This window comes from Capra hircus, chromosome 11 (assembly GCF_001704415.2).
Source record: "Capra hircus breed San Clemente chromosome 11, ASM170441v1, whole genome shotgun sequence".
In the NCBI taxonomy this organism is placed as follows: domain Eukaryota; kingdom Metazoa; phylum Chordata; class Mammalia; order Artiodactyla; family Bovidae; genus Capra; species Capra hircus.
Window position 1 is genome coordinate 89,028,004 of NC_030818.1, and position 26,624 is coordinate 89,054,627.

The window sequence follows — 26,624 nt, forward strand, 5'->3', positions numbered from 1 at the left end:
AGGACAGGGAGAAGGTGGCAGTGTACAACTCCAGCCCAGAGACCTCAGCTGGGGCCAGCCGTGCTGGCAGCTTGAACTTGGCCTTCTGGTTCCCTGGACTGTGAGGAAATAAACTTCTCTTTTTGAAGCTCCCCAGTTTAGGGAACTTCGTTACGGCAGCCCTGGCACCCTGATACAGTGGGGAAGTACGGGAGATGGGGGTAGTGGTCCAACCACATGGGATGAAATCGCAGTTCCTTCCTTCGTAGCTGTGTGTCTGACCCCAGCCATCCACCCCTCTGGATTCTTACCTATAAATCAGTGATATGAGTACCTGCTCTGCACAGAGTATGCAAACCATTCCTGGCATCTAGGCAATTCTATGTAATTGTTAGGGGTTTTTGTTTGGTTATTTTGTTAGTATAACAGTTTGGTTGCTAAATTGTGTTCAACTGTTTTGCGATCCCATGAACTGTGGCTCACTAGGCACCTCTGTCCATGGGGACTTCTCAGGCAAGAGTACTGGAGTGGGTAGCCATTTCCTTCCCCAAGGGTCTTTCCAACCCAGGGATTGAACCTGGGTCCCTTGCATTGCAGGCAATCTCCTGCGTGGAAGGTGGATTCTTTACCAACTGAGGCATCTAACTATAATAAAAAGCAGAGGTCTCCAAGCTCTGGTATCTAATGCCTGATGATCTAGGGTAGAGTTGATGTAATAATAATAATAGAAACAAAGTATACAATAAATGTAATGAGCCTGAATCATCCCGAAACCATCCACCCTATCTTGGTGCACGGAAAATTTGTCATCCTTTAAACCAGTCCCTGGTGTCAAAAAAGTTGGAGACCGCTGAAAAGATCATGAATGTTGAACTTAGATTAAGTTTGCATCCCAACTCTGCTACTAACTAGCTACATGCCTATCAGCAAGCCACTTGGAGAGACTCTTTTTCATTTGAAAAAATATGAGACTGAGGGTTAGCTGTGAATGCTGGAGAACTGAATGTGCAGTGTACACAGGAGATGGGGCGACTGCAGTTCAGTCACCAGCATTCCCCACACTTAGCCCTGAGTCTCCTCGTCTATGTGCAGGGATGCGAGAATTTTCCAGTTGCCAGAGGCATTTTAAACAGTGTGCATCAGAAAAAGGAACTGAAGGGGGACATCATGCCCAGTCGGAATAGCCCCAGCAGCTGAACACCCTTAGCACCCATCTGAAGAGTGAACACAAGTCAGGCACCAGGATTGCCCATTCCATTGACCTCCTCGTTGGTCTCAGGGATGCACCGCCTTTCCTAGAGGAGCCCAGAATTGCTCTGCAGGCCAGGTGGCCACGCTATGAAATAGCCAACTTTCTACGTGCACAATGGACCTCACTGGAACTCTGCTCTTCAGGAGTTTTTCTTACAGCATTATGATGTAGGGGGTTCTCTTTCTGTTTCATGACACAACCTCTCTTTGAGATATTTTTCAGGATGGATATGCTCTTTTCTCTTTGAGGTTCAGAAGAAGGGTGACTGAGTTACAAACAGAAGTCCTGCTCCCAGTCATCTCTCCCTGACTATGCAGTTATTTCTTATTATTCTAAAATGTATGCTAAGGACCTCATATATTCAAAGCTTGCTGACATTTCTACTCATTTTATCTCATTGGGTTATCACTATCTGTTAGGATACCATCATGAAGCATGTATTACAACACGCAAGCTGACTCTAAAAGAGTCAGGCAGAACCAGTGAGAAAGCCCACAGTCACAGGATACAAATTCAGCTCTGTCTGACTCCACTGCCTTCAGCGTGTCACACTCCATCCCATGAGTCATGTCCTGGTTTCCTTGTTTGTTTCACCTGGCCTTAAATTCCCAATGGAACTCATACAAAAGTGGTTCACAAGGAAGTGGTTTTCACCCAGTTATTACACAGGGACATCTTGGTAAAAGAGTGCTAATAGCTTTAACGGATCTGATTGACTTTGGGTATTTCGTTCTCCTTGTAACCAGCAACCTTGGCTCTGTCTTTCCTCCATTTTATTGCTTCCAAGGATTTCAGCTCAAGAATTTCTGTCAAGACTCCCGGTCCTCCCACCCCAATCTTTCTCTCTTCCCAAGTGTAGTCACTTCTCTCGCTGAGGAATCTGCCCTGTCAGAAGAAATCCCCTGTCAGAGGGGATGGTGTGCATTGGTAGTCATTAGCTTCCCCCAGGTGGAGTCGGGATAGCCTCTTGGCTTCCTAACAGGCTGTGCCCCCAGCTTTTTGTTCTGACACTTATGAGCTGGTAACAGCTGAGGCACAGAACATCAGACCATGCTTGGGACCACAAGAATCTGAAGCACAGCTCAGGGGGCTTGGGGAAGTGCAGACCAACAGTCAGAAATCTGCTTCTTATTTCGTTTAGGAAAAAGAGATTCCTGATGGAGTTCTCCAGGAGAGAATGCTTCCAGGACCTGGTCAGAGAACCATGCCTTTTCTATCAGTTTGACCCTACCCTCACTTTCACAAGAAAAAGAAGAAAAAAAAAATATATATATATACACACACACACACACTATTTTTAGAAAGAAAAACAAAAGCTTTCCATTTGGTCCTGTGGCTTCAGGCAAGTTCTGCTTCCTACCAGCTTTGTGACTCTGAGCCCATTAGTCACCATCTCTGAACCTCGGTTACCTCAACTCCAGGATGAGAATAAAAATATATATATATGACAGCCTCGTGTTATGGGCTTAATTATGCACTCCATGAAATGTGTAAGTTGGAGTCCAAACCTTCCAGTATTTTAGAAGGTGATTTATTTGGAGATAGAGTCTTTACAAGTTGAGTGAAAATGGGGTCATTCGGGTGGCTCTAAACATTTATGACTGGTGTCCTTAAAAGAAGGGAGCATTTAGACCAGGGCACACAGAGAGGGAGGGGGGCATGAAGATACAGGCAGAAGACGGGCATCTACAAGCCAAGAGGAAAAGCCTGGAACCTTTCCTCACAGCCCTCAGAAGGAAGGGCTGATCCACCTTGACTTTGGGCTTCTGGCCTCCAGAACTGTGAGCCAATGTCTTTCTACTGATGAAGGTTTTCAGTCTGTGGAGCTTTGTTACAGCAGCCCTCACAATCTAATGCAGAAATTTTGGTAGGGTTAAGTGTAATCTTAGGTGTAAATGCTCAACAGTTATAGAGAGAGCGCTCAGAAATGTGCTATTGCATGCACTGTATCACCAGCAACGTCATGTCCTTGACAGTAGGGAGGAAAGGTGTGCCCCAGGCTGAGGTCCGTGCCGAGAGCTTCATCTGCCTCAATTCAAGAGCAGGTTGTCTCCAAGAGTATGTGTGCTGCACATTCTGGAGGTGTTGTGGTGGAGAAAATAGTGACTCTTCTCTTATCCAGATACTTTTCTCAGAAAATGAGAAGTTAGCGCTCTGCACTTAGAAATTTGTGAAGGTCTCTTTGGACCCTGGCATCAACATGGCTATGATTGAGTAATGATGGGGTTGCATTTTCCCATCAATGTAGAACTCAGTTCTCCACTAAAAGAGTCACTGTAAGAGCAGTGAATTCAGAGCAATTTCCTCATCTCATATTAAACTTCCGTGAGTCTTTGGACAAGTTAAGTACCTTCTCTGGACCATCTGCAAACACAGAGGCAGAACCGAGCCTAGGCAATCAATAAGACTTCTAAAAACCTATGACTCACATTTTGATACTGATGGTCATCTCATTTAGCTAATAACTTTCCTCCCATCTGTGGGCAGCTCAGTCTCACTGATAAATGCATTGTATGTCTTACCGAAAAAGTGTGTGTGTGTTTTTTTTAATGTAGTTTAATCATCCTACTGGCATACGATTAGCATTTTCAAGTGGATCCTAGTTAGTTGAAGCAGATGGTTTATCTTCTCTTGTAGTGTTTCGACTTGGACATTATATCATTTCTGCATCTAACTCCGTCCTTGCAGTGCTCAAGGAATCATTCCAAATTTTGCGCACTGTGTTTTGACTTATTTAATGCAGACGTACTTTACCCGCGGTAAACATGATTACCAAAATACTTTAACTTGAGAGCTTCTGCTTTCCTCCCGGTGTAATTAGTCACACTGCACTCTGTCTGCATTTAGGGGAGCAAGAGGGAAGAAAAGTGCCACACAGCATCTTGCAAATGTGTCTTTACTTTTCTACAGCTGCTCGCCTCACTCTTTGGATTTTTCAGAATGTCAAACTCTGGAAACAAGGCAGAGAGGTGGCGAGTCCCCAGCACAGTCACCTCGTCAGACAAAAGAGATGAGACGTAGCTTTGGAAACTGGAGAGTTGAGACCAAGGTGGCCTCTGTCTCAACAACAAGGTAGATGTTTCTTCTTCATGATGAGGAATCAGTAGTTGCAATAACAAAACCAATGAACACCCGTTTACACCACATCTGAAGTCTGATCTTCCCAACAATCTTATAGAGGAGGAAGTAACCCATACAATAATGTCCCTGTGACCTGTGGGCTCAGCCTGATCCGGGTCAAGTCAAATAGCTATACTTCCCTCCCAGGATCATTGTGAAGTTAAGAGCTGATGTTTGTTTGGGTATCAAGAACGTCTGGCACAAGGCAGGTTCTCAATAAATAGTTATATTTTTCAGATGAAGAAACAGGACTTCCCAGGCACAGAAGTGGTAAAGAATCTGCCTGCCAATGCAGGAAATGTAAGAGATGTGGGTTTGATCCCTGGGTCAGGAACATCCCCTGGAGAAGGAAACATCCCACTTCAGTAGTCCTACCTGGAAAACCCCATGGACAGAGGAGTCTGACAGGCTACAATCCATAGGGTTGCAAAAGAGTTGGACACCACTGAGCAGGCACACACGCTGATACACACACACGTTTTTCAGATGAAGAAACTAAGGTCATAGAGATTGTGTGATGTATGTGTATTGCTGCTGCTGCTAAGTTGCTTCAGTCGTGTCCGACTCTGTGTGTTAGACGGCAGCCCACCAGGCTCCCCTGTCCCTGGGGTTCTCCAGGCAAGAACACTGGAGTGGGTTGCCATTTCCTTCTCCAATGCATGAGAGTGAAAAGTGAAACTGAAGTTGCTCAGTCGTGTCCGACTCCTAGTGACCCCATGGACTGCAGCCTACCAGGCTCCTCCGTCCATGGGATTTGCTAGGCAAGAGTACTGGAGTGGGTTGCCATTGCCTTCTCTGTATGTGTATTAGGCAATAAGAAATAAATTCACATTTAAATCTTATTTTTTTAAGTGAAATGAAAGTCGCTCAGTCCATGGAATTCTCCAGGCCAGAATACTGGAGAGGGCAGCCTTTCCCTTCTGGAGGGGATCTTCCCAACCCAGGGATTGAACCCAGGTCTCCTTCAGTGCAGGCAGATTTTTTACCATCTGAACCACCAGGGAAGCCCAAGAATACTGGAGTGGTTAGCTTATCCCATCTCCAGCAGATCTTCCCAACCCAGGAATCAAACTGGGGTCTCCTGCATTGCAGGTGATTCTTTACCAACTGAGCTACCAGGGAAGCCCTATTTTCTTAAAAATTGAGGTATAATGTGCATGGAGCGAAAAGCTCAGATTTTAATTATGCATTTAATTTCTAACCTCTTTGGTGGCCCAAACTCCATTCCTGAGATGCCTCAAGCCACGAAGACTTCAGCCTTGTACCTGACTCCTAGCAGCTGTACTGGGTATGCTTGGATCACCTCGAGGAGGACCCTGGGAGGGTCGGATGATGCTCCTGCACGTGACCCTCATCCAGTGTGCTTCCTTTCCTTCAAGGGGTAAGGTCTTTTTCATGCTTGCTCTGCAGTGCCTTCTGATATTGATCTGTATCTGTATTCATGTATCTATGTACCTATCAAATTTATTGATCTGATGATAGCTTGTTTCACATTGCCCACATTACCCAACCGATCTAATGGTTTTCATGTGTTTTTCTTTTTTAAGTGTTCTTTTCACTGACATCATATTATTTTTCCCCAAAGTATTAGAAAACCAGAAGAAACACACACACAATCTCTGTATCAAGAAAATGAGTCAATTTAAATTTAATTTAGAGGTAAGTACAAAATATAGGAGAAAACAAACCAGTCAACCCTAAAGGAAACCCTGAATATTCGCTAGGAGGACTGATGCTGAAGCCAAAGCTCCAATATTTTGGACACCTGATGCGAAGCGCCGACTCATTGGAAAAGACCCTGATGCTGGAAAAGATTGAGGGTGGGAGGAGAAAGGGACAACAGATGATGAGATGGCATCACTGACTCAATAGCAATGAGTCTGAGCAAGCTCCTGGAGATAGTGAAGAACAGGAGAGCCTGGCCGTGCCATAATCCATGGGGTCACAAAGAGTCAGACACGACTTAGAGACTGAACAACAACAAATAAAACACAGAATGGTGAAAACATGGCTGGATAGTGGAGTCCACTGCTGTGCTGAAAATAACATGGGATGTGCTGAGAGAAATACCCCTAGAAGCTGGTTCTGCCACATAGGAGCTCTGGGTGAGTCACCTCACCTCCGAGCCTTAGGCTTTTCCTTAATGAACTAACGAAATAGTGCTACATGTGAGAATTAATATATACATTGTGCGTTTATACTAAGGACGTTATTCACCTTTTAAAATGAAATGGTATCTGTCTTAGAGCCTGTTTCCACCTGGGTGCTGAGAAAATCAACTCCTACAGGCTTTGAGTGAGCACCCCCTCCTCTTTGATGATGAGAAAAAAAAAAAAAAAAAGTCTTCCCTGGTAGCTCAGCTGGTAAAGAATCCGCCTGCAATTCAGGAGACCCTGGTCCAATTTCTGAGTCAAGAAGATCCACTGGGGAAGGGATAGGCTACCCACTCCAGTATTCACGGGCTTCCCTAGTAGCTCAGGTAGTAAAGACTCTGCCTGCAATGCAGGAGACCTGGGCTAAATCCCTGGGTTGAGAAGATCCCCTGGAGAAGGAAATGGCTACTCACTCCAGTGTTCTTGACTGGAAAATTCCATGGATAGAGGAGCCCAACGGCCTGCAGTCCTCGGGGTCACAGAGAGTCAGACATGACTGAGAGACTGAGATGCGCGCACACACAACTGTATCTCATGCTCGCAAAAGACCACCTATTGATTTTCAGAAAATCCAGGAAGAATTAGATAATTTGTATGGTCAGTGCATTTTGTCTAGTTGGATACTTTCTTCTACTCTCTGCATAGTGACTTCATAGGTCACAGGACAGGCATTCTGAAGGGAGATCCCCAAAGTGTCAATCCCTGCACCTCCAGAGTCTGATGCTGTCAGTCTGGAAATGGCACCAGAAATCTACAAATGATTCAAATAGCTCTATTTAGTTCGAATAGTTCGTAACAGTGTCGTAACAAACCCATCAAAAGCAAGTAGCCCCAAATTCTTCCCTATTGCTAACCAAGTTAAAACACATATTTCCTCTTGAAATTAATCTTCCCTTGGTTTAAAGACATTGCCTTCGAGTGTTAAGCCTGCTGTATCATGCAAAAGAAAGTCAGTCTTTGATCTCCCATTTGAGACTGGGAAGATGAGGTGGTGTCAGGACAGTCAAGAGCCACAGAAGAAGATTAATGAAGGAGTTTTGTAAAACTATGCCTCAGCCGGGCAGGCAGTTTGCCATATTTATTTACTTGAATATCCACACTACTGTGTGTTAAGCATTGCAATAGGAAATAAGGTCATGAAAATGGCCAAGATTAAGTCTGCCCTCAAGGAGTTCCCAGCCTGGTGAGACAGATAGAAGAGCAGATGGTTCATACCCAGCAGGATCAGGGCTATGATAGGAGACACGGAGCATGGGGACCAGAGTTGGGAGTATGGCAAAGCCTCCAGTGAAGGAGACAGCTAAGCGAACCACATGGGAAGAGTTGGAAGTCAGAGAGAGGGTGACCCAAGTCATCCATGAAGGAGATGCAAATTTGAGAGGAACGATAAGAGACAAGCCAGAAAGAGTAAGGAGGATCAAGTTAAGAGCACTGTGGCCATGCTAAGTTTCTTGGCTATCTCTTACAGGAGAAAGAGATATCTCAGTCTATATCTTACTGAGAAAACCTTGTGTTTACGGGACTGAGGGGCACTTCACATTCTGGAAGGTCATGGAAGACTTCTAAGAGGACACTGTGTTTAAGACCCGAGAAACACTTAGAGGCCCTTGAGGTGAGTGGGAACAAAAGAATGAGCAGTGCAAAGATCACGGTGTTTGTGGAGGCCCTGCACTGGCTTGACTGCTTGAACAATGATGGTGCGTGGATAAAAGAAAAGCCGCACAGTGGTAGAGGAATTCTTGAGAGGTAAGATTCTTCCCAGGTGGCACTAGGGGTAAAGAACCCACCTGCCAATGCAAGAGACATAAGCGACACAGGTATGGTCCCTGGGTTGGAAAGATCCCCTAGAGAAGGAAATTGCAGCCCACTCCAGTGTTCTTGCCTGAAGAATCCCCATGAACAGAGGAGCCTGCTGAGCTATAATCCATGGGGTTGCAAAGAGTTGGATGCGACTGAAGCAATTTAGCAAAAAAAAAAAAAAAAAAAAAGATTCTTTCAATTATTATCACCTCACTTAATTCTCATGAAAATCCTGTAAGGCAGTGTGATGGTTACTTTTATGTGTCAACTAGACTGGGCTAGAAGATGCCCAGATAACTGGTGAAACATTGTTTCTGGGTATGTTTGTAAGGGGATCCAGGAAAGAAATTAGCATTTGAACCTCATCAATATTAAACATCCGCTGCATCATGGAAAAAGCAAGAGAGTTCCAGAAAAACATCTATTTCTGCTTTATTGACTATGACAAAGCCTGTGACTGTGTGGATCACAATAAACTGCGGAAAATTCTGAAAGAGATGGGAATACCAGACCACCTGACCTGCCTCTTGAGAAACGTGTATGCAGGTCAGGAAGCAACAGTTAGAAATGGACATGGAACAACAGACTGGTTCCAAATAGGAAAAAGAGTATGTCAAGGCTGTACGTTGTCACCCTGCTTATTTAACTTATATGCAGAATACATCATGAGAAACGCTGGGCTGGAAGAAGCACAAGCTGGAATCAAGATTGCTGGGAGAAATATCAATAACCTCAGATATGCATATGACACCACCCATATGGCAGAAAGTGAAGAGGAACTAAAAAGCCTCTTGATGAAAGTGAAAGAGGAGAGTGAAAAAGTTGGCTTAAAGCTCAACATTCAGAAAACGAAGATCATGGCATCTGGTCCCATCACTTCATGGGAAATAGATGGGGAAACAGTGGAAACAGCATCGGACTTTATTTTTGGGGGGCTCCGAAATCACTGCAGCTATAGAATTAAAAGACGCTTGCTCCTTGGAAGGAAAGTTATGACCAACCTAGACAGCATATTGAAAAGCAGAGACATTACTTTGCCAACAAAGATCCTTCTAGTCAAAGCTATGGTTTTTCCAGAGGATGTGAGAGTTGGACTGTGAAGAAGCTGAGCAATGAAGAATTGATGCTTTTGAACTGTGGTGTTGGAGAAGACTCTTGAGAGTCCCTTGGCCTGCAAGGAGGTCCAACCAGTCCATTCTGAAGGAGATCAGTCCTGGGTGTTCTTTGGAAGGACTGATGCTAAAGCTGAAACTCCAGTACTTTGGCCACCTCATGGGAAGAGTTGACTGATTGGAAAAGACTCTGATGCTGGGCAAGATTGGGGGCCAGAGGAGAAGGAGATGACAGAGGATGAGACGGCTGGATGGCATCACCGACTCGATGGACATGAGTTTGGGTGATCTCTGGGGGCTGGTGATGGACAGGGAGGTCTGGTGTGCTGCAATTCATGGGATTGCAAAGAGTCGGACACGACTGAGTGACTGAACTGAAATGAACTGAACTGAACTGAATATTAAACATCATCCATAACTTGAGGGCTTGACTAGAACAAAAAGGCAGAAGAAGGGTGAATCTCTATCTCTCTGTCTGAGCTGAGACATCCATCCTTGACCTGGACTATATCCCAGACTCCCCAGTTCTCAGCCTTAGGGCTTGAATTACACCTCTGGCTCTCTTGGTTCTCTAACTTGCAGAAGGCATACCTAGGGACTTCTCAGCCTCCATTACACCATGGGAGAATCCCTACAATAAAGCTCCTCTTATACATACCTGGGCTTCCCTGGTGGCTCAGATGGTAAAGCATCTGCCTGCAGTGCAGGAGACCTGGGTTCAATGCTTATCCCCTGGCAAAAGGAATGGCACCTACTCCAGTATTCTTGCCTGGAGAATTCCATGGACGGAGGAGCCTGGAAGGCTACAGTTCACAGGGTTGCAAAGAGTTGGACAGGACTGAGCGACTAACACTTCATTATATATAATACAAATATATCCTGCTGGTTCTGTTTCTCTGGAGAATCCTGACTAGTACAGGTAGGTACTTTTATTCCCATTTGACCATTGAGAAAATCAGAAAACAGAAAGAATAAATAACACAGGAGAGGTCGAAATGGGATTTGAACATCGTGCCTTTGATCCCAGAGTTTGGAATATTTTTCTCTGATGCCATGAAAGTTCAAAACGTCCAGCAGGATCCAAGAATCTTTACTCCCACCGTGGACACCACGTTTCTGCCATTTTCAAAGACTTGCAGGGCTTTCCTTTCTATCTGAATTTGGTGGTTTAGATGACACTGAAAGGACATGTTCTATCCATTCTATTATTTGCTTGAGTTAGGAAGGCTTCAGTTCAGTTCAGTCATTCCCTCGTGTCCGACTCTTTGCGACCCCATAAACTGCAGCATGTCAGACCTCCCTGTCCATCACCAACTCCTGGAGTTCACCCAAACTCACGTCCATTGAGACAGTGATGTCATCCAGCCATCTCATCCTCTGTTGTCTCCTTCTCCTCCTGCCCCCAATCCCTCCCAGCATCAGAGTCTTTTCCAATCAGTCAACTCTTCCCATGAGGTGGCCAAAGTATTGGAGTTTCAGCTTTGGCATCAGTCCTTCCAAAGAACACCCAGGACTGATCTCCTTCAGAATGGAGTGGTTGGACCTCCTTGCAGGCCAAGGGACTCTCAAGAGTCTTCTCCAACACCACAGTTAAAAGCATCAATTCTTCGGTGCTCAGCTTTCTTCACAGTCCAACTCTCACATCCATAAGTGACCACTGGAAAAACAATAGCCTTGACTAGACAGACCTTTGTTGGCAAAGTAATGTCTCTGCTTTTCAATATGCTGTCTAGGTTGGTCATAACTTTCCTTCCAAGGAGCAAGCGTCTTTTAATTCCATAGCTGCAATCACCATCTGCAGTGATTTCGGAGCCCCCCAAAAACAAAGTCCGATGCTGTTTCCACTGTTTCCCCATCTATTTCCCATGAAGTGATGGGACCAGATGCCATAATCTTCGTTTTCTGAATGTTGAGCTTTAAGCCAACTTTTTCACTCTCCTCTTTCACTTTCATCAAGAGGTTTTTTAGTTCCTCTTCATTTTCTGCCACTACACTCTTATTTTGAGAAGGCAATGTGGAGATGAGGGGAGTGATAAGGGGTCATTGTGGATGGGGCCATGCTGTTGATGTGGTACATTCAGCTGGGATTCATCGATTAGCTGTCAGTAGTGTTGGGATCTATCCTGAGTCTTTATTTTGAGATGTCCATGGGCCATAGTTAGGACTTTTAATAGGATATAAGTTTGAAAGAGCCGGCTCATTCTGTCAATGGATTGAGATGTCTCTCCTCTTTAACCAGTTGGAGCAGTCAAAGTCTCTAAGTAAAAGATTTCTCTGGCCGTCAATCCTTGATTGGTTTGAAAAATGGATTTAGTCCCTAAATACAGCTAGGATCAAAATTTAAGGCCTGTACACACATTTTGAAAAGTTCTCAATGCATTCTTCCAGGGATCAAGGCCAGAACCTCTCTTAACTTCATGAAAAACTGTTTTCTTACCACTTTCCCACCTGTTTCGGCTGACACCCAAGCTTCTATATAGGTAAAATAAGTTTCTGGAAATGGCCAAATGGTTCAACACATTCTCCTAACCATTTAGGCATTTTTAGAGCAGGCCTCTGGTGGACATCTTAAAGCACCAATTCAATGTCCCCCCTTACCCATAAACTTTATTTTCAGGACTCTGAGTCTAAAGAACAAAGTAAGGAAAGCGTGAAGACAGGTTATAAATGAGAAGGAGAAGAAGGAGGAGGAGGAAAAAGATGAGAGGAGACTGCCAATCTCCAGCTCTTGGCCCTGGTCTTGGCACTCACATGCCTAAGGATGTAGACTGCACACCCCAAAGTGCAAGCCACATGTAACCATCTCTCCAAAGTGGTTCCCATTCTGTATTTCCAGTCTAAGAATGCCAAAATGGCCACCTGGTAAACCAAACCCAGGAGCCAAACTGAGCCCCTGGATGGACCGTGAGAGGCCAAGGTCAGTCAGTCCTGCTTCCCAAACAGCTCTTGAAACCTGGCTTCATCCACACTGGCCCTCAGTGGCTTAACTGCTTCTAAAGGCTCCCTTGGCCCGAGCAGCCCTGGGCCACCAGAACTGTTCCTTCCTGACTACTAGGCAGGTAATCTTTCCAGAATGTTCGTCTGTATCTGTCAGGTGGCCTCTCCTCCCTGCCCAGATTCTCAAGCAGGATTCCAGATTACTACAGTAAATGAAAGCCACCATCCTAGCCTCATGGTTTGATCTTTGCAAGCCCGCTAATTGTGTCTCTGGCTCGCTCTCCCCAGGCAGGAGTCCCTATTCCACCTCCATAGGTAAGCATGCTCAGCCGCTCAGTCGTGTCTGACTCTTTGTGACCCTATGGACTGTAGCCCACCAGGCTCCTCTGTCCATGGGAGCCTCCAGGCAAGAGTACTGGAGTGGGTTGCCACGCTCTCCTCCAGGGACCTTCCCGACCAAGGGACTGAACATGTGTCTCTTAAGCCTCCTGCATTGGCAGGCAGGTTCTTTACCGCTAGTGCCATCTGGGAAGCCCCTCCATGGGCATCTCCTTCCTTTTTAATCCCCTTTGATCCGCCTTTCCTTCTGTTTGATGTGTCCCCACTGACACCCATCCTGGGGACTCTTATGCATCCTTGGGTATCACCTGGACAGTTTCTGTGCCCACGATCCTCTCAGAGACCCCCTCCTCCAGGGTGGGGTCCTACCTCTGTTCCCTCCCAAGCCCCAGGGCTGGTCCTGTTGTTACATGTGTCTCTCTGGGCTCTGTCCGCTTATTTTTCTCCCCTTCTCCATTTTCTGTGTTCCCCATGCTATCTGTGTATACCACACACCCACTGAAAAATCGCCAACACGGAGAAGGTGGTTAATGCCTGCTGAATAAAGAAAGAAGCAGGAATAAAGTAAACACAAGCGGGAGGAAGAAAACGAAAATGGAGATGGGGCTTGCTGATGATTAAGAAAGCAAAGGGCTTTTCTGCCATCTTGGAAAGGCTTTAAAATATGGGCTTAAAATCCCAGAGAAAGAGGAGACCAGAACAGCACCAGACCCCCTCTCTCAGGGCTGCGTAGGAACTGCTGACCTCAGCCTGTTGGCGAGGTAGCTCTTCCTGGAATAAGCCGCTCGCCAGCCCGTGTGGTCTCTTGCCCACATCCCGGGTGCTACACTTGCTTCCTCTGTTCCCTACCTGCCCACTCACAACTGATTTGGCCTTTCTCATCAGGGAAGTTATTTTTCTCACAACATATGCTTATTTTTTTCCCCCCTACTCATCTTTCTGAAATGCTCGCATCTCTCTGACATTTGTCTAAATGGCTTCACCTCAGGATGGTTTTGCAAATTCACTGAACAGGCTCGCTGAGCACAGAAAACTGCCCTTGCAATTTAGTGATCCAGCCACCAGGTGGCAGGACAGTGCTCAAAAGGCCGGGCTTTGGCTTTCCCTGAATTTCACTGTACTTGGTGCAGGTTTCTGCTCAATTCAGGAACCTCTTCTGCCATGCTTTCAGGATAAGGCTGCAGTCTCTGCTAGGGCACCTTGCGGGGACAGGAGATTATGAAGACAGTCTGCTCTACATCGAGGTAAAATCTTAGAAGCAGAAGCAGGTCAATAATATTTTCTGTGCAAATATTAGGGGTCCAGCATTTTTAAAAGAGCTGGTGATGTAAAGCTGTGCTCTGCTCTCAAGAGCTGATAACACCTTGTAAGCTCTCCATTGACAAAAGTGGAATTCTGCTTGAAAAACATGCAGACTCCTGACCAGCTTTCCACACTCTGATGTGTCACGAATCCATATTCTTCAGGCTCCAAGGCTTGTCTGTTCTACTGTCCCTTTCTCCTTGTACCCCAAAGGAGTCTGCAATAAGAAACTAAAAGGAAAAAAAAAGTAGAGTTGATGGTAGCTCTGTTCCCTAAGATGCTCTCTTCTTTTTCTATCGATAAGGGAAAGATTCAAATGTCCCTCCACCTGATGGGCCTGAAGCTAATTCACCCACCAGCTGCTAAAGCTGGTTCTGTCCTTGGGTGGAAATCTGGCGGCTCCCTTGGTCTTCTGGGCTGCAGCAGGGCCTGGCCACATTAGAAGCCACGTGGCCTCCGTCGCTGGCACCAGGGCCGTCCCCAGAGTGAGCCTGGATTGCGTCAGCCTCCTGTGATGGCCAGGAGCAGATTTCATTCCTTTGCCTCTTTTAAACGCATGCCGACTCTTTGCTGCCTTCTGACTCTGCTTTCTGTCTCAGAGACACATCTCCAGTTCCTGCCTCATTTTCGGGCAGAGGAACTGTGATGCCTTTAAACAAGCTGCTCTTCCTTTCCCGTAAGAGGTCTGGGTCCCCCACACAGACATCTGTTGGGGTTATGGTTTGGGGAATGGCTGTCCGAAATGTTGTCTTTCTGCTTTCAGGCTGGCCCACATGTCTTGAGCAGGCAGTCTGAAATGAGGGATCAGATTTTTGGCAAACTTGGGAGCAGGATCCAACCTGGCAGATGCACGGGACAGCACCAAAGGCTCGCCCAGCGGGGCTTGTGTTCAGGAGGCTTATTAGCGTTCCCTGGGCTTGGCCCTCTCTAGGTTGAAAGAATGTGGAGGACACTGTTTGATAGAACTAGTGAGACTGAAAAAGATCTTATTCTGGTTTTTTACTTCATTAGATAGCACCATTCAGAAGTGTCTTGACTTGGAGGAAGGAAATTAGCAGAAACGGAACGCCTGCCATACCTATGTCAAGCACTCTAAGGTGGCTGTGTCATCCTCTTGGTAACCATGGAAGTATCCGATTATTGCCCCCCTTTAAAACACACGAAATATAAGTGAAAGTGTCAGTTGCCCAGTTGTGTCTGGCTCTTCACGGCTCCATGGACCCCATGGAATTTCCAGCTGAAATTTCCTTTTTTTCATCTCCACCTAACCAAGTCCTAACCATCTTCTAAGCTCAAGTCAAGTCCCTGACCTGACCTGACCAGACTCCACTATATGGAAAGGTCCTGCTCCCCTCTGAAGTTTTATTTTCCTAGGAAAGCTCTCTTGGCACAAAGCAAATGCCAGCCAAATGTCATTAAACTTTCCATGTGTTTGCATTTCATCTTTTCAACTAGCTTCATTAAGTGTGCATCCATTCAATTCAATTTATTCAACAATTTATTAAGCTCCTCCTAACTAGGACTTTGCAAATTCATGTAACTTCACAAATATGGAACACACATATTTGGAATATGACTTTATTCCTGTGAAAGAGGTGAGAGGTAAAAAAAAAAAAAGCATAAAGATAAGACTATAAAGTTGGTATTTGGGCTGACTCACGCTAGCCTTCAAGAGTCTACGCTGAATTTTCAGGAATTTTGTAAGTTGGCTGTTAAGTGTGGCCACTATTAAAAATCAAATGTTCTACTCCATATCTTTTCCCAGATTTACATACAATGACATCATATCAGTAGCTTGATATTTCCCATGGCTGGAGCATTTATACTACAGAAATTGGCAAACACTACAAATAAAAGCTTGATTTATTGTTTTGGTAACTGACTAGGCTTGAGATAGTGATGGAGAAAATATTAATAATACTTAGTACAGTTAACATGTGTTGTGCAGGTAGTCACTACCTTGTGAATGGCACAAAAGAATTGAAGAAATATTCTTTAGTATTTAAATACTGTTATCCAGTTAAGCAAATAAGCCACTCACGCTACTGAACAATGGGTGAAATTCTGACATTCATACTGATGAAGCTGAAAGAGGTTTCAGCTTAATGAATATAGTGTGTGTGAGAGTGAGAAAAGTGTTTAACAATAGATCATCTTTCAGATGTAATGATAATAAATTTAATAGGAATAGAGCTATCAGAAAGTAAATACAATTGAGTTTTCAAATCATGGTTGAATTGAAATCACAGATCGTCTACAGATATGAGTTGGCAAAAATAAATGATAACATTCTGTAAGAATCAGTTTATATAGAGCTTGTATAGAGTCTATAATAAAGAGTGTTACATACTTTATTGTTATTTGTACATGATGTGATACACATCCTTTCTGTGAATAAGATTTATAATGAAATTATGTATAATGTATACACATCTTTCAACATCATTATTTTTTCAGTGAGCCTGTTAAGCACCATCATTGCATGTATTTATTGAGAGACACAGTCGTGAATATTGAACCAGGGGATGGAGGGTTCTGGCTACTCTCCTGATATCATCTTCATACCAACTCTGGAGCAGCTTCTCCTAGCACCTCATGAGATGTGTGTGTGTGTGTGTGTGTGTGTGTGCGTGCATTCAGTCACATCCCACTCTTTGTGACCCCATGGACTGTAGGCGGTCCAGCTCTTCGGTTCATGAGATTCTCCAGGTAAGAATACTGCAGTGGCTTGTCATGCCCTCCTTCAGGGGATCTTCCCAACCCAGAATTAAACCCTTGTCTCCTGCACTGGCAGGTGGGTTCTTTACCACTAGCACCACCTAGAAAATATATATAGCATAGTTTTGTTTTGTTTCCAGCTGCCCCATTCAGAATAAGCTTATCTCTGTTTTGCTTGTAAAATACCTAAACATGCTTTCTTTCCCTTCTAAACATGAAAAGCATACAGATCAAATTTTCTTCTTAAAAGGGAATCTGGAAAGAAGACCTAAGCTTCATGATTATGGGGATGCCCAAAGAATGTCTCCCAGCTTGCCCTACTATGTACAGTTCTCCAGCTCAGGAATGCTCACACCTCCCATACTCTTTCTGACCACTCTCCTCCCCACTAGAAATCACATAGGGTGGAACCTCATTCCACAGCAAGAAATATCTAAGGAAAAACAATTCTCATTATTTAAAAAATAAATCTTTCAGAACTCATGTAAGCTGCCTCTCCCAGTGTGCTGAGAGACTTTGTCCTGAGGAAAATGACCTTCACTTGAAGCTTTTTGCCTGTGTTTGGGACACTTAATATTTTTTCTCTGCGTTAAATCATAGAGACAGGAAGGCCTGCTGGGAAGACATGGTGCTGAGTGGCTGTGACATTCTCCATCACCTTACCTTTAAACACAGCATCCTGGAGAATGTACCAGTTGAGGAAGTCTTGTCTGAATCACCTTCAGTAAAATGCCTGATTCAGGTTTCCCCTCTCTTTCTCTACTCTCAAAACCTGAGCCCTAACTTTCTTGCATAAACCTGTAAAGATACCCATTTTTGATTCCCAAAGGGTTGTCCACAGAGGGTAAAAGAATTTGACTTACAGAACAAAGAATGACTGCTGAAATTCGTTTATCTGCATTTAGTATGTTTACACACCAGGAAGGAACAAGGAATTCATTTTGGGGTATGTATGTGCAGATGAGATAATCGGGGTTTTATAAAAACCCACTGTTATTAGCTAATCAGTTCAGCTTGGTGACTATTGGTCTGTTATGGCAGGACAAGAATAATTAAGTGACACTTAAAGGTATGGGAAGAGCGTTAGTCAGAAATTGATGTGCCCACAGAAGGCTCCAAATGGCCGACATTTAATGGTCCTCTCTCTGTTGCCATGGCAACTCACTTTGGTAACTCACATCTCTTCAGTGTAGATAAACAAGGGGCAGAGTGTTCTTAGGAAGGTGCAACCCCCTTTAAGCAGATCTATAAGCATCGCAGATGAACAGAACTTTAAACATTCCGCCATGAATATTCATGAAGTAAGTTGTTTTTTGTTGCCTGCCTAGTCAGCAGTCACAAAACACATGGTGTGTGTTGGCAGCGTCTTGCCTAGGTAGAGGGGCTATGGACTGAGGCAATGGCAGGAACCAGGACCTGTGAGGCTGACTGACATTTCCATCTGTAGCGAAGGCTGGTAATTAACAGGAAGGAGTATGCCTGCAGCATCGCACCATCTGCTAGGGAAACGGCTCAGTAAGAAGGAGCTGGATAGCATCTCAGCGGTGGCGCGATCTGGTTCCGACATGAGGCCGGGCATCTGTTCGCGGAGGAGATAGACTATTAGGGAATTCGACTGGGAATGAACAACGTGGAGAGAGCACTCTGACCTAGACCATAAAAGCAACTCTTTAGAAATGGTGTCTTTTTATCTTACTTACCCACGTCTTCTGCAAATGGTTTGCCGAGGGACCATTATAGATCTGTTTGAAGTAACACAATGGTTTCAAAAACGCTGTTTTATTCCAACATGAAATTCTTGAAATCAGGATACAGCTGTCATCTTTTGACAATAGAGCTAATTTCAGAGCGAGGATATGAGGTTAAATTCCTTCTTTTGTTGTTTCGATTGGGGAGCAGGGGGTGGAAAGACAAAATGATCCTTTAAACACCAGGCTATTCAAAATTGAGAAGGCAAAAAAAAAAAAACCAACAACAACCCTGGGCTGCCCTGGCAGAAAGTGTGCAGGTCAGAAATCACCCAAAACTCTTGTAATGTCTTCACCTTCCCGTTTTGCTCTTTCTATAGCATGCCTGTTTCCCAAAGCAAATCTTCCTCAAGGTAAAAAATCAAGCTTCAATACTTGGGGCACAGTTCTATATGACTCATTCTCAGGACCTCGGTTAAAGAGAATATTGCTGTTTTGAGTACCGAATCTTGAAACGTGAGTCAAGTTCATGATAAAGTTAGGGTATATGTAGGGCAAGATGAATGAAGAACAAGGCTAACCCTTCCCACCCCCATATTCTTAGGAGATACATAAATTTATTCTGCAGTGGAACTCATCTTTGAATGGGAGCCAGCAGACAGAAAATGTGATCTTTCCATTAACTTATAGGCTAGTGACACTTTTAAGAATATAAATATGTTAATAGTTTTTTAACAGTCACGGAGAAACTATTGAATCAAACCATCTCCATAAGGTTGGAGGTTAGTATGCATGAATGCTGTTGCGTTGACTGGGGCTTCTGACTCATTTACAAAGTCCAGCAGATGGCAGATGACTTGAATATATATATATAAATGTGTGTGTGTTACTGTTACTAAATCAGAGTCGTCGAATGATATTTACCGAGACCTCATGGTACCATATGGAATCGAAGAATATATAGACCTTGGAATTTAAATTCATCTGAGCAAGGTGGACAGAGGCTTCAGATTTAGAGCTTATTTTTTTCTCCCTCCTCTGGTGAATGCTGATTAGTTTGTTAATCCATGGGAATGCTGACGTCTGAAAGGGCTAGTGCAAAGCCAATGGAAAAATATTACCTGTACTAGACATAAGAAAAAGAAAAGCAACATTAACTGTGAAAAAATTCACATTTTATCACAACACACAATTGTGTGATGGTGAAAATTTAATAACTGTCTCTCAAGTGGGGATAGAGTCCTCAATTTGTAGTTCTTGCCAAATTTGATAAGGTAGATACAAACTACTGCCCAGGCTGATTTCAGACCAGCCACATCAAGACTTGACAATGATGCATACAATCATTTCTCAGAAGTCATGGGGACTGGTTCCAACACACCACTGGCTTTATCGCTGTATGCCTAATGCAGGAAGTATTGAAAACACCAGTTTTGATTATGTTGGTGAACATGGTCTGCTTTATTCAATACAGTCTCTCTTTTTGCATACTGAGAGCCTAATAACTGACATCTGGATAGTGCATGATAGCATATAAAACCCATTCATAGTTATTAATTCACTTGATCGTCTTCACAACTGTGCTGCCTAGGCAGAGACTGAGGCTAAGTGGCATTGCCAAAGGCCATATCACTCAATGAGTGGGAGATGTGAGCTAAGTTTCAGTGCAAAAGTCTGCCTCTAGATAGATACTTGCTTATTCCTGGAAGAGACCAGCCTCTGGTCTCTTTGTTTCTCCATTTCTGTTTTTGTGCTTTATTACTTTGCCGCATTCTGGCCCCTGATACCTCATCTCAAGTGCAATATGTGAAGTTGGATTGGAATATTCATAACAGAGCTGTGGCATGAATGTGCTATTTCTCCTGGCTAGACTGGAGTCTCAGAGGGCATTTTTCACCCTCTGCCTTTCCTTGTTCAGTCCGTCAGCCTTGGGCTGCACTGAAAATCATCACTTTCAGAACCTGATTATCAGACTGCATTCCAGGAGATCATTCAGTGTTACACATGGCCTGTAGGTTATACAAATAGAGCAATTTCAAGAGACATTAAAATGAAATCTGAAGTATCAGAAAGTGTCTTGGCCTTTCCTGGGAACCTGAGTAGCATCACAACCCTGCAGATTTAGAAACAAACCTCATGTCATTCAGTCATTTAACAGAACAGCCAATACTTTTGAAAGGAGTCCTATGTTGCAAGCATTTTGCTATATCCAGTGGATGCAGAGAATAATAAAACAATCTTTGCTCTCAAGGATCTCACCCTAAATAATGTTTTTCCAAAGGAAATAGTTTTGGCTGTGAAGTCTGCAAATTCTCTAAACAGTCATACTACTTAAAGTCACATAATAAATCAAACAGACCATTTTCTCTGGGGAGAGTGCCTTACGAGTTACTTGTTGCAAAGTGTGTGGCTCAGATTCAACATGGAGAAGGTCCACGTGATTTGGAAGGTCTACATCATAATACAGGATATTTGGTGAGATGAAGATTCAAGGTTGGAAAGAGTCTTATCAAATCCAGGCTGTTGGGCAGCTGTAATCAATTATCCCATATCTTCCCCAGCCCCCTGTATGAAGATGATAACTCTGACCCAACAAGACATGAATTTAATTATTTTGATGGCTGTATTGATGGCTTTTGTTGACCATTCAAAGTCTCCCACATTTTCACATTTATCACTCAAAGCCTACTGGCAACCATCCCAGCGCTGATCCAGGAGAAGGGGTGTGGCATTCATTTAGGCAGTGATGGCAATTGCAGCTCCCTGAGCTCCACACACAAATACAGAGACCCTGTGTCTACACTGTGCAAAATGGATCCAGACCTTAAGTGCAACTGTGCCAAACAGGAATTGTACTTACAACACCAGCTTAGTGAACACAGGGCTCTATGCTACCCGGTCAATACGTTTTTGAGGTCAAAAGTGGTTTCATCTTCTTCAGCGACAGAGTTTGAATTCTCCTGGTTTTCTTCTCTCTGGGCCTCTCTCAACACCATAGATATGAGCCTAAAACTAATCTTGGTGTTTGGATGTCTATTTCACTTTCCCTGCTGCTGCTGCCAAGTCACTTCAGTCATGTCCGACTCTGTGAGACCCCAGGGACAGCAGCCCACCAGGTTCCCCCATCCCTGGGATTCTCCAGGCAGGAACACTGGAGTGGGTTGCCATTTCCTTCTCCAATGCATGAAACTGAAAAGTGAAAGGGAAGTCGCTCAGTCGTGTCCGACCCTCAGCAACCCCATGGACTGCAGCCTTCCAGGCTCCTCCATCCATAGGATTCTCCAGGCAAGAGTACTGGAGTGGGGTGCCATTGCCTTCTCCTAGGACATCAGAATTATTCATTAATTCACCCAAAATTGATGTAGGTGCCTATCACACAGCCACATGTTGTAGACATCTGAGCTAGAGCAAACACAAAGTGCTCAGAGCCTTCACACACATGCACACACACACTCTCTCTATATATATCAGGTGATGATGAATGTTATGCATAAAATCAGAGCAGAAGTGGAGAGTGACAGTGTGATTGGGGTGGGTGGCAGCTATTTTAGACAGAATGGTCAGAAAATACTTCTCTAAAAAGAGATATTTGATCTGAGGACTCTATGAGAGATACAGGGAGTAACTACTGGATACAAGGAGGAGGAAGGGTGGTCCAGGCAGAAGGCTTTCAAGTCCTCATGCTCTGGTGTACTGGATAGACCTCAGTGAATTGTTGGGAAGATGATGGGCCCTACCTAGAACTGTTTTTGTCACTGTAGAGAGCGCAGGTGGTGAATTTCTGCCTGGATATATTCTGTAACTGTTAAACAAACGGAAAAAGGCAACAGGGCTCAGAGATGTTCCCACAAGGCCACCTAAAGAAAACAGATGCTCCTCACTCTTTGCATCTTCAGTCCCTAGTCGGTGACCCAGAGCCATGAGTCCTTGGACAATGGGATGTTCTCCTGTCCTCTGGGTCATCCCCTCCCCTCTCAAGGACAGGGCCTGGTGGCTGGAGCTACATGCGTTCTCGTTAACGAATTACATTTAACTTATGAAGGACTTCTTTATTAAAATTCCTCACATTACTTTTTATTACAAGAGTAATAAGTGTTCATTTTGGAATAATTTCAAAATTTAAATGAAGATAAGAAGATAAACCATCTCTTGCCTTTAAAAAAAATTGCTGTTAGTGTGTTAATTATTTTTCAGACTTCCAGAATATTTCTGCATGTTATATCTTAACTGGACTTCCCTGGTGGCTCAGATGGTAAAGCGTCTGTCTACAATGCAGGAGACCTGGGTTCGAGCCCTGGGTTGGGAAGATCCCCAGGAGAAGGAAATGGCAATCCACTCCAGTACTGTTGCCTGGAAAATCTCATGGACAGAGGAGCCTGGTACGCTACAATCTATGGGGTCACAAAGAGTCAGACACGACTGAGCGACTTCACTTCACTCCACTTCACTTCACTTCATATCTTAACTACCTGAAATAGGGCGGCAGAGGATGAGATGAATGGGTAGCCTCACCGACTCAACAGACATGAATTTGATCAAACTCTGGGAGGTAGTGGAGTCCTCTGTCCTCTGGCATGTTGCAGTTCATGGGGTCACAAAGAATTAGACACGACTTGGTGACTGAACCTAAAATGGATCATACTTAACATACAATTTAGAAATCTATTTGACTTTTTCACCAAATATTTTTAAATATCTTTTTATATGGATAAATTATCTTCTACAACATCACATTTTTACATCTGTATAGTGTTGTACGATATAGTTGATCAAACTTTAACTGTACTTTTATTACTAAAACTCTGATTGTTTAGAAAATTTTCTTGTGATGACAAAGATTGTGTTGAACATAATTTTTGCCAAGTCTAATGGCCATCTACATGTTTTTTTTTTATAATACATTCCTAAAAGTAGGTTTGATAAGTCAAAAGATTCTGACCTAGTAATATCTCCTAAGAAAAGTTGTATTGTTTGTGAAGTTGTTGTATGTGCTTAGTCACTCAGTTGTGTCTGACTCTTTGTGACCCTGTGCACTGCAGCCCACCAGGTTCCTTTGTCCATGGGGACTCTCCAGGTGAGAATACTGGAGTGGGTTGCCCCATCCTCCTCTGGGGGATCTTCCCAACCCAGGAATTGAATCCAGGTCTCTTGCATTGCAGGCAGATTCTTTACTGTCTGAGCCACCAGGGAAGCCCATGAATACTGGAGTCTGTAGTCTATCCCTTCTCCAGGAGATCTTTCCAACCCAGGAATCGAATGGGATCTCCCACATTGCAGGTAGATTCTTTACCATCTGAGCCACCAGGGAAGGCCAAAGTTGTTGTATAACAACAATAATAAGCAAATGCTTATTACTGGCTTTATCTGGTTCACTGTTCCCATAGAGGACAATGAAGGGATGTATCATGAAGGGTTACTTGAATCATTTCTCAGCATCACTGACACAGGGTCACACAATTCCATTCCCCCCACATTTCTAATTAACAGTGCTGCACAGCTACTCCATAAGACTTTGGAAAGGTGAAGCCTTATATTGAGTACTTTTAATATCAACTGTATTGATGACTTAAAGACTGCAGTGATGGGGACTAACAACAAACCCACTTTCTGACAGTTGAGAGCCATTGTGTCTGTCCTTTTTTCCTCTCATCAGCAATAGAAGACACAGCGTTTTCTAGGATGACTTTTCAAAATCCAGCCTTCAAGATCAAGCAATAGAATCTTTGTAAATGGATGTTGTGCCTCTCTATCTGCAAAGCTGGAAAATTCCTCCTCTACCTCCTGGTGATGGAACTGTTCCTTAGGATCCTTAATATACATTCTCTCCCCTCAGTGACTGCTTGGGGTTAAGGGATCAACATCATTTTGCTTTGTGTTGTGGCTGATGGTCCGAGTTGCTTCTTATGCTTATATTCCGTGATTCTATAGACATGAGGTCAGTCGCCAAGTCTATACCCAGGAATTCTAGTGAGGTGTACAACTGTGCTGGATGGTGGGTCTGAGTCATCTTACACAAAAATTATTTCTCACTCAGATCACACTATAGCCTCCCACAATCAAGAAATCCAGAACATTCCCCAGAAATCTTTCCTCCCTAGGCAGCGATAACCTGTGAGTGACCGTACTTTGGAAAGGGGAGTCCTCAGAACAGTCACGTTTAAACCATTGACCACATAACTCGTGGGGAGCGAGAGCAAGCTTCATTGTTTGTTGGTAGTGAGCCAGATCCCCCACAGGGATAAATAATAAAATAGCTGCCAGCATCTCTGAGAATACAAGCAAATTACATCTTTGGAGGTCCGTGGATTATAAAGCCCCAAAGCCTGGCTCCAAATGCTGTAAATATACACCCTCTTCCTGCTCCACCCTTCTGGGGACTTTAGACAAAGTTGGCAGGGACGGGATATGATGCGGACCCACTGTATAGGCATTTTCAGAAAAGCTGAGGACAATTCTAAGCTCTGGGCTATCCCAAAGCAAAAACGTGGCAAGATCCCCATTGATCCCTATGATTGAATTTCTAGTAGATAACACAGAATTTCACTTCCTAGGATGTCTGCTGTGGATGGACAATTAGAGCTTTCTCTACAGCTGGCAGGATAGGCAAACCTGTTTTTCCCTGCCCACGCTTCTCCCTTCCCCTCTTTCATTCCCATATCTTTTTTTTTTTTTTTTTTCTGCCAGCAGGTTTCCTTCAAGCATTCAATCAAGGGCAATATGTCCTCAATCAACATTTTTCATTTTTTATGCAACACTGTCCTTTAAAGCTTTTTGCAGCTGGTTGGCGACTGAACCGCTGCCAATATCCTCTGAGAGCTCCCCCTCATCGTGTGCACATCGGTCATCTTCCCAGAGCTCTCCAAGTGCCCCAGAGGCAGCTGGGCTTGGAGCGCATCTCTGGGTCTGCTTATCAGGCTGTGGCACCCCTCAGGGGTTCCAGCTTCCAGGAGCCTGACCCTTGGGTGGTGAGGAGGAGCACAGGAGGGCAGCAAGCACAAGGGATGCCGTTTTGTACAGAAAAGAGGAACCTAGTATTTATCTTGAAGTAAGTATGTCATTATAGTGACAGAAGAGCATGCTGGTGGCAGGAAGAACTGGGCAGGGACTCGGGAGATCTTTGTGTTCTTGGCACTGAGTTTATGTGTTCTCAGTTCTTATACAGTCAGTGGACTTATTGGGTATCACCCCAAAAAAGGAAGATACAAGACTGGTTCCCTCCAGCAGCACTTCCTACCCTAATCTCCCAAAGTTTCTCTCTCCTGCCAAGAACTTATGGTGATAGCGTGGGGAGTCCCCGAAGAGGCTGCTCTGCAAGGTGCTTTAGGTGGACACACCCCCGAGTAAGGAGCTGTTTATCTTATGTGGCTGGAAAGTGCTTCTTTGGGTACTCTACATTTGAAGCACTCTTACAGTCTTTTTTTCTTTGCAAAGTTCGAGCAAGACTTCCTCTGGGAAATCAGTGTGGATGCAAGCCAATCCCAGTGCACCTGTGTATTTCATCTGTGAAATGATTACTCCCCAGGAGAGCCATGGGTCTTCCAACTATGTGCTTTGTGAGTGACTAATTCCGTGCCCAGCCATCACTCTGGACTCTAATACGTCATCCTGCATGACAGTGTGTGAGTGCCTGCATCAGCGTCTGGCTGTGTTGCTGGGCAGGCGGTGGGGCGTTGGGGTTTGAGGGGGTGGGGCAGGGGTCGTCCATCACCATGAGAGACTCAAGGTACGCCACGGTCCTCAGATCAGGTTAGGCCTTCAGCTACACATTTATCCATTTTGAGATCTTAGAAAATGTTATGCTCCCTCTAAGTTTCAATAAACATTCAACAGAAGTTTGTTTTTGTTTTTCTCTTGAAGATTTGCCACAGAGACTTAGTAAAATACGTTGTCTTCACCCTGATGTGTCGGAGGTGTCCCACACTTCATGTGGTCAACAATCTCCACTCCAAGTACAAAAACTGGATTTTGCTTCTTCCCTAACCCGCATCCCTCCCTGTCCCAATGTTTAAAATTCTTCGTCTCAGTAAATGGTACAAACATCTGACTGGCCAAGCAAAACTCTAGGAGAAATCAATTCCTTTCTGTCCACCAAAGCGAATCTCTCAGTAAGGCCTGTTTATTAATTCTTCTTTTCTTAATCCGTTCCTGTGTGCCTTTCTTCACTTCCACCGCCTTGGTCCAGGGCACCGTCATCTCTTGCTCAGATTAGCGGTTCAGTTCAGTT

General features: G+C 44.3%; 1 pseudogene; it reads left to right on the top strand.

Moving 5' to 3' along the window:
* Positions 1 to 26,380, top strand: part of LOC102189410 — a 75,117-nt pseudogene extending 48,737 nt beyond the window's left edge.